This window comes from Taudactylus pleione, unplaced genomic scaffold (genome assembly GCF_031769625.1).
Source record: "Taudactylus pleione unplaced genomic scaffold, aTauple2 ptg000177l, whole genome shotgun sequence".
In the NCBI taxonomy this organism is placed as follows: domain Eukaryota; kingdom Metazoa; phylum Chordata; class Amphibia; order Anura; family Myobatrachidae; genus Taudactylus; species Taudactylus pleione.
Genome location: NW_028284579.1, coordinates 64,108 through 71,948, shown reverse-complemented (window position 1 = coordinate 71,948; position 7,841 = coordinate 64,108). Strand labels below are relative to the sequence as shown.

The 7,841-nt window shown below is 33.7% G+C and overlaps 2 non-coding genes across 2 annotated transcripts; both read left to right on the top strand.

Annotated features, from left to right (window-relative positions):
* Window positions 1-234: 234 nt before the first annotated feature.
* Window positions 235-317, top strand: TRNAL-CAG (transfer RNA leucine (anticodon CAG)). The gene has a single exon. It is a non-coding gene; the product is annotated as a tRNA-Leu (tRNA).
* Window positions 318-5,156: 4,839 nt separating this feature from the next.
* TRNAL-CAG (transfer RNA leucine (anticodon CAG)) lies at window positions 5,157-5,239 on the top strand. Its single transcript has one exon. It is a non-coding gene; the product is annotated as a tRNA-Leu (tRNA).
* The last annotated feature ends 2,602 nt before the right edge of the window (window positions 5,240-7,841 follow it).

Here is a 7,841-nt window from a genome sequence, read left to right as displayed (position 1 = left end):
TTTTCTCAAATATTTGGAAAATCCTAAACTATAGGTAATTCCGTGTTAATGTTATTTTTACAATATCTTTTTGATTTATCCAACTTTAAGCATCTTTGAAAAATAATTGAAAAAGCAATTTATTACTAATATTTGAATCAATAGTTTCAACAGCAGCATGGACATTGCACCTTTGAAAAAGTAATTTTGGTTAATTAGTTTTATCCACTTTTTAAGAAATGTAGTTTTCTATGTGTCAGGATGGCCGAGCGGTCTAAGGTGCTGCGTTCAGGTCGCAGTCTCCTCTGGAGGCGAGGGTTCAAATCCCTCTTCTGACAGTGTTCTTCTTTGTTCCACAATGTCTCTTCCTTGTTGCTTGTGAAGAGAAATACTTAAGATAATCACTGAAAATCTGTTTCACAAAAAACTTTGAAGAATAATCAACCTTCCATTATTTCTGCTTTATACCAATCAAAGAAAATGTTGCATTCTTCCCTAAAAATATGGACTTAAATACTACTTCAGACATCAATATTATATGTATTTTTTTCTTTGGTCAACATTTTTTCATATACTGAGTTTGCAAAATAAAATATCCCCCAACTTCTGAATCAGGGCTCCATATCTCAGGAGTAAGAACACTGCTCTTTTAAGCCAGTGGTCATGAACACAAACCCTACTTGTACACTCCTTCATAGCATCCAGTCAAGCCCATAAGCCAAAATCATTAGCCAGTTCTTGGAAAGTTCATAAATGTCTTTTCTATGGTGAGTGACAATCCACAAGACAACAAAATCTAGACACTTGGAATCCAATCCTGAATAAAGCGAAAAAAAATAATTACTGCATTTTTCCTTGGCATTCTATGAATTAGAAAAATAGATACTGCACATCCCCTTTTCAATGTATTTTGGAAACTGCCACATTTGGAGTAATGATTTTCTTTCAATGCAGCTCTCAGTCAATCAATACAAAATTCAGGCATTAATTATAGAGCATGTGAAGATGTTATTTGTGTCAAGCATTTTCTCAAATATTTGGAAAATCCTAAACTATAGGTAATTCCGTGTTAATGTTATTTTTACAATATCTTTTTGATTTATCCAACTTTAAGCATCTTTGAAAACTAATTGAAAAAGCAATTTACTACTAATATTTGAATCAATAGTTTCAACAGCAGCATGGACATTGCACCTTTGAAAAAGTAATTTTGGTTAATTAGTTTTATCCAATTTTTATGAAACTCAATTTTTTATGTGTCAGGATGGCTGAGCGGTCCAAGGCACTGCGTTCAGGTCGCAGTCTCCTCTGGAGGCATGGGTTCAAATCCAACTTCTGACAGTGTTCTTCCTTTTCTTCTTTGTTCTACAATGTCTCTTCCTTGTTGCTTGTGAAGAGAAATACTTAAGATATTCACCGCAAATCTGTTTCACAAAAAACTTTGAGGAATAATCAACCTTCCATTATTTCTGCTTTATACCAATCAAAGAAAATGTTGCATTCTTCCCTAAAAATATGGACTTAAATACTACTTCAGACATCAATATTATATGTATTTTATTCTTTGGTCCACATTTTTTCATATACTGAGTTTGCAAAATAAAATATCCCCCAACTTCTGAATCAGGGCTCCATATCTCAGGAGTAAAAACACTGCTCTTTTAAGCCAGTGGTCATGAACACAAACCCTACTTGTACAGCATCCAATCAAGCCCATAAGCCAAAATCATTAGCCAGTTCTTGGAAAGTTCATGAATGTCTTTTCTATGGTGAGTGAAAATCCACAAGACAACAAATTCTAGACACTTGGAATCCAATCCTGAATAGAGCAAAAAAAATAATTACCGCATTTTTCCTTGGCATTCTATGAATTACAAAACTAGATACTACACATCCCCTTTTCAATGTATTTTGAAAACTGCCACATTTGGAGTAATGATTTTCTTTCAATGCAGCTCTCAATCAATCAATACAAAATTCAGGCATTAATTGTAGATCATGTGAAGATGTTATTTGTGTCAAGCATTTTCTCAAATATTTGGAAAATCCTAAACTATAGGTAATTCCGTGTTAATGTTATTTTTACAATATCTTTTTGATTTATCCAACTTTAAGCATCTTTGAAAAATAATTGAAAAAGCAATTTATTACTAATCAGGGTGGCCGAGCGGTCTAAGGTGCTGCGTTCAGGTCGCAGTCTCCTCTGGAGGTGTAGGTTCAAATCCCACTTCTGACAGTGTTCTTCCTTTTCTTCTTTGTTCTACAATGTCTCTTCCTTGTTGCTTGTGAAGAGAAATACTTAAGATATTCACTGCAAATCTGTTTCACAAACCACTTTGAAGAATAATCAACCTTCCATTATTTCTGCTTTATACCAATCAAAGAAAATGTTGCATTCTTCCCTAAAAATATGGACTTAAATACTACTTCAGACATCAATATTATATGAATTTTTTTCTTTGGTCAACGTTTTTTCATATACTGAGTTTGCAAAATAAAATATCCCCCAACTTCTGAATCAGGGCTCCATATCTCAGGAGTAAGAACACTGCTCTTTTAAGCCAGTGGTCATGAACACAAACCCTACTTGTACACTCCTTCATAGCATCCAGTCAAGCCCATAAGCCAAAATCATTAGCCAGTTCTTGGAAAGTTCATAAATGTCTTTTCTATGGTGAGTGACAATCCACAAGACAACAAATTCTAGACACTTGGAATCCAATCCTGAATAGAGCAAAAAAAAATAATTACCGCATTTTTCCTTGGCATTCTATGAATTAGAAAAATAGATACTGCACTTCCCCTTTTCAATGTATTTTGGAAACTGCCACATTTGGAGTAATGATTTTCTTTCAATGCAGCTCTCAATCAATCAATACAAAATTCAGGCATTAATTGTAGATCATGTGAAGATGTTATTTGTGTCAAGCATTTTCTCAAATATTTGGAAAATCCTACACTATAGGTAATTCCGTGTTAATGTTATTTTTACAATATCTTTTTGATTTATCCAACTTTAAGCATCTTTGAAAACTAATTGAAAAAGCAATTTACTACTAATATTTGAATCAATAGTTTCAACAGCAGCATGGACATTGCACCTTTGAAAAAGTAATTTTGGTTAATTAGTTTTATCCAATTTTTATGAAACTCAGTTTTTTATGTGTCAGGATGGCTGAGCGGTCCAAGGCACTGCGTTCAGGTCGCAGTCTCCTCTGGAGGCGTGGGTTCAAATCCAACTTCTGACAGTGTTCTTCCTTTTCTTCTTTGTTCTACAATGTCTCTTCCTTGTTGCTTGTGAAGAGAAATACTTAAGATATTCACTGCAAATCTGTTTCACAAACCACTTTGAAGAATAATCAACCTTCCATTATTTCTGCTTTATACCAATCAAAGAAAATGTTGCATTCTTCCCTAAAAATATGCACTTAAATACTACTTCAGACATCAATATTATATGTATTTTTTTCTTTGGTCAACATTTTTTCATATACTGAGTTTGCAAAATAAAATATCCCCCAACTTCTGAATCAGGGCTCCATATCTCAGGAGTAAGAACACTGCTCTTTTAAGCCAGTGGTCATGAACACAAACCCTACTTGTACACTCCTTCATAGCATCCAATCAAGCCCATAAGCCAAAATCATTAGCCAGTTCTTGGAAAGTTCATAAATGTCTTTTCTATGGTGAGTGAAAATCCACAAGACAACAAATTCTAGACACTTGGAATCCAATCCTGAATAAAGCAAAAAAAATAATTACCGCATTTTTCCTTGGCATTCTATGAATTAGAAAATTAGATACTGCACATCCCCTTTTCAATGTATTTTGGAAACTGCCACATTTGGAGTAATGATTTTCTTTCAATGCAGCTCTCAATCAATCAATACAAAATTCAGGCATTAATTGTAGAGCATGTGAAGATGTTATTTGTGTCAAGCATTTTCTCAAATATTTGGAAAATCCTAAACTATAGGTAATTCCGTGTTAATGTTATTTTTACAATATCTTTTTGATTTATCCAACTTTAAGCATCTTTGAAAAATAATTGAAAAAGCAACTTATTACTAATATTTGAATCAATAGTTTCAACAGCAGCATGGACATTGCACCTTTGAAAAAGTAATTTTGGTTAATTAGTTTTATCCAATTTTTAAGAAACTTAGTTTTCTATGTGTCAGGATGGCCGAGCGGTCTAAGGTGCTGCGTTCAGGTCACAGTCTCCTCTGGAGGCGAGGGTTCAAATCCCACTTCTGACAGTGTTCTTCCTTTTCTTCTTTGTTCTACAATGTCTCTTCCCTGTTGCTTGTGAAGAGAAATACTTAAGATATTCACTGGAAATCTGTTTCACAAAAAACTTTGAAGAATAATCAACCTTCCATTATTTCTGCTTTATACCAATCAAAGAAAATGTTGCATTCTTCCCTAAAAATATGGACTTAAATACTACTTCAGACATCAATATTATATGTATTTTATTCTTTGGTCCACATTTTTTCATATACTGAGTTTGCAAAATAAAATATCCCCCAACTTCTGAATCAGGGCTCCATATCTCAGGAGTAAAAACACTGCTCTTTTAAGCCAGTGGTCATGAACACAAACCCTACTTGTACAGCATCCAATCAAGCCCATAAGCCAAAATCATTAGCCAGTTCTTGGAAAGTTCATAAATGTCTTTTCTATGGTGAGTGAAAATCCACAAGACAACAAATTCTAGACACTTGGAATCCAATCCTGAATAGAGCAAAAAAAATAATTACCTCATTTTTCCTTGGCATTCTATGAATTACAAAACTAGATACTACACATCCCCTTTTCAATGTATTTTGAAAACTGCCACATTTGGAGTAATGATTTTCTTTCAATGCAGCTCTCAATCAATCAATACAAAATTCAGGCATTAATTGTAGATCATGTGAAGATGTTATTTGTGTCAAGCATTTTCTCAAATATTTGGAAAATCCTAAACTATAGGTAATTCCGTGTTAATGTTATTTTTACAATATCTTTTTGATTTATCCAACTTTAAGCATCTTTGAAAAATAATTGAAAAAGCAATTTATTACTAATATTTGAATCAATAGTTTCAACAGCAGCATGGACATTGCACCTTTGAAAAAGTAATTTTGGTTAATTAGTTTTATCCACTTTTTAAGAAACGTAGTTTTCTATGTGTCAGGATGGCCGAGCGGTCTAAGGTGCTGTGTTCAGGTCGCAGTCTCCTCTGGAGGCGAGGGTTCAAATCCCTCTTCTGACAGTGTTCTTCTTTGTTCCACAATGTCTCTTCCTTGTTGCTTGTGAAGAGAAATACTTAAGATATTCACTGCAAATCTGTTTCACAAAAAACTTTGAAGAATAATCAACCTTCCATTATTTCTGCTTTATACCAATCAAAGAAAATGTTCCATTCTTCCCTAAAAATATGGACTTAAATACTACTTCAGACATCAATATTATATGTATTTTTTTCTTTGGTCAACATTTTTTCATATACTGAGTTTGCAAAATAAAATATCCCCCAACTTCTGAATCAGGGCTCCATATCTCAGGAGTAAAAACACTGCTCTTTTAAGCCAGTGGTCATGAACACAAACCCTACTTGTACAGCATCCAATCAAGCCCATAAGCCAAAATCATTAGCCAGTTCTTGGAAAGTTCATGAATGTCTTTTCTATGGTGAGTGAAAATCCACAAGACAACAAATTCTAGACACTTGGAATCCAATCCTGAATAGAGCAAAAAAAATAATTACCGCATTTTTCCTTGGCATTCTATGAATTACAAAACTAGATACTACACATCCCCTTTTCAATGTATTTTGAAAACTGCCACATTTGGAGTAATGATTTTCTTTCAATGCAGCTCTCAATCAATCAATACAAAATTCAGGCATTAATTGTAGATCATGTGAAGATGTTATTTGTGTCAAGCATTTTCTCAAATATTTGGAAAATCCTAAACTATAGGTAATTCCGTGTTAATGTTATTTTTACAATATCTTTTTGATTTATCCAACTTTAAGCATCTTTGAAAAATAATTGAAAAAGCAATTTATTACTAATCAGGGTGGCCGAGCGGTCTAAGGTGCTGCGTTCAGGTCGCAGTCTCCTCTGGAGGTGTAGGTTCAAATCCCACTTCTGACAGTGTTCTTCCTTTTCTTCTTTGTTCTACAATGTCTCTTCCTTGTTGCTTGTGAAGAGAAATACTTAAGATATTCACTGCAAATCTGTTTCACAAACCACTTTGAAGAATAACCAACCTTCCATTATTTCTGCTTTATACCAATCAAAGAAAATGTTGCATTCTTCCCTAAAAATATGGACTTAAATACTACTTCAGACATCAATATTATATGAATTTTTTTCTTTGGTCAACATTTTTTCATATACTGAGTTTGCAAAATAAAATATCCCCCAACTTCTGAATCAGGGCTCCATATCTCAGGAGTAAGAACACTGCTCTTTTAAGCCAGTGGTCATGAACACAAACCCTACTTGTACACTCCTTCATAGCATCCAGTCAAGCCCATAAGCCAAAATCATTAGCCAGTTCTTGGAAAGTTCATAAATGTCTTTTCTATGGTGAGTGACAATCCACAAGACAACAAATTCTAGACACTTGGAATCCAATCCTGAATAGAGCAAAAAAAAATAATTACCGCATTTTTCCTTGGCATTCTATGAATTAGAAAAATAGATACTGCACTTCCCCTTTTCAATGTATTTTGGAAACTGCCACATTTGGAGTAATGATTTTCTTTCAATGCAGCTCTCAATCAATCAATACAAAATTCAGGCATTAATTGTAGATCATGTGAAGATGTTATTTGTGTCAAGCATTTTCTCAAATATTTGGAAAATCCTACACTATAGGTAATTCCGTGTTAATGTTATTTTTACAATATCTTTTTGATTTATCCAACTTTAAGCATCTTTGAAAACTAATTGAAAAAGCAATTTACTACTAATATTTGAATCAATAGTTTCAACAGCAGCATGGACATTGCACCTTTGAAAAAGTAATTTTGGTTAATTAGTTTTATCCAATTTTTATGAAACTCAGTTTTTTATGTGTCAGGATGGCTGAGCGGTCCAAGGCACTGCGTTCAGGTCGCAGTCTCCTCTGGAGGCGTGGGTTCAAATCCAACTTCTGACAGTGTTCTTCCTTTTCTTCTTTGTTCTACAATGTCTCTTCCTTGTTGCTTGTGAAGAGAAATACTTAAGATATTCACTGCAAATCTGTTTCACAAACCACTTTGAAGAATAATCAACCTTCCATTATTTCTGCTTTATACCAATCAAAGAAAATGTTGCATTCTTCCCTAAAAATATGCACTTAAATACTACTTCAGACATCAATATTATATGTATTTTTTTCTTTGGTCAACATTTTTTCATATACTGAGTTTGCAAAATAAAATATCCCCCAACTTCTGAATCAGGGCTCCATATCTCAGGAGTAAGAACACTGCTCTTTTAAGCCAGTGGTCATGAACACAAACCCTACTTGTACACTCCTTCATAGCATCCAATCAAGCCCATAAGCCAAAATCATTAGCCAGTTCTTGGAAAGTTCATAAATGTCTTTTCTATGGTGAGTGAAAATCCACAAGACAACAAATTCTAGACACTTGGAATCCAATCCTGAATAAAGCAAAAAAAATAATTACCGCATTTTTCCTTGGCATTCTATGAATTAGAAAATTAGATACTGCACATCCCCTTTTCAATGTATTTTGGAAACTGCCACATTTGGAGTAATGATTTTCTTTCAATGCAGCTCTCAATCAATCAATACAAAATTCAGGCATTAATTGTAGAGCATGTGAAGATGTTATTTGTGTCAAGCATTTTCTCAAA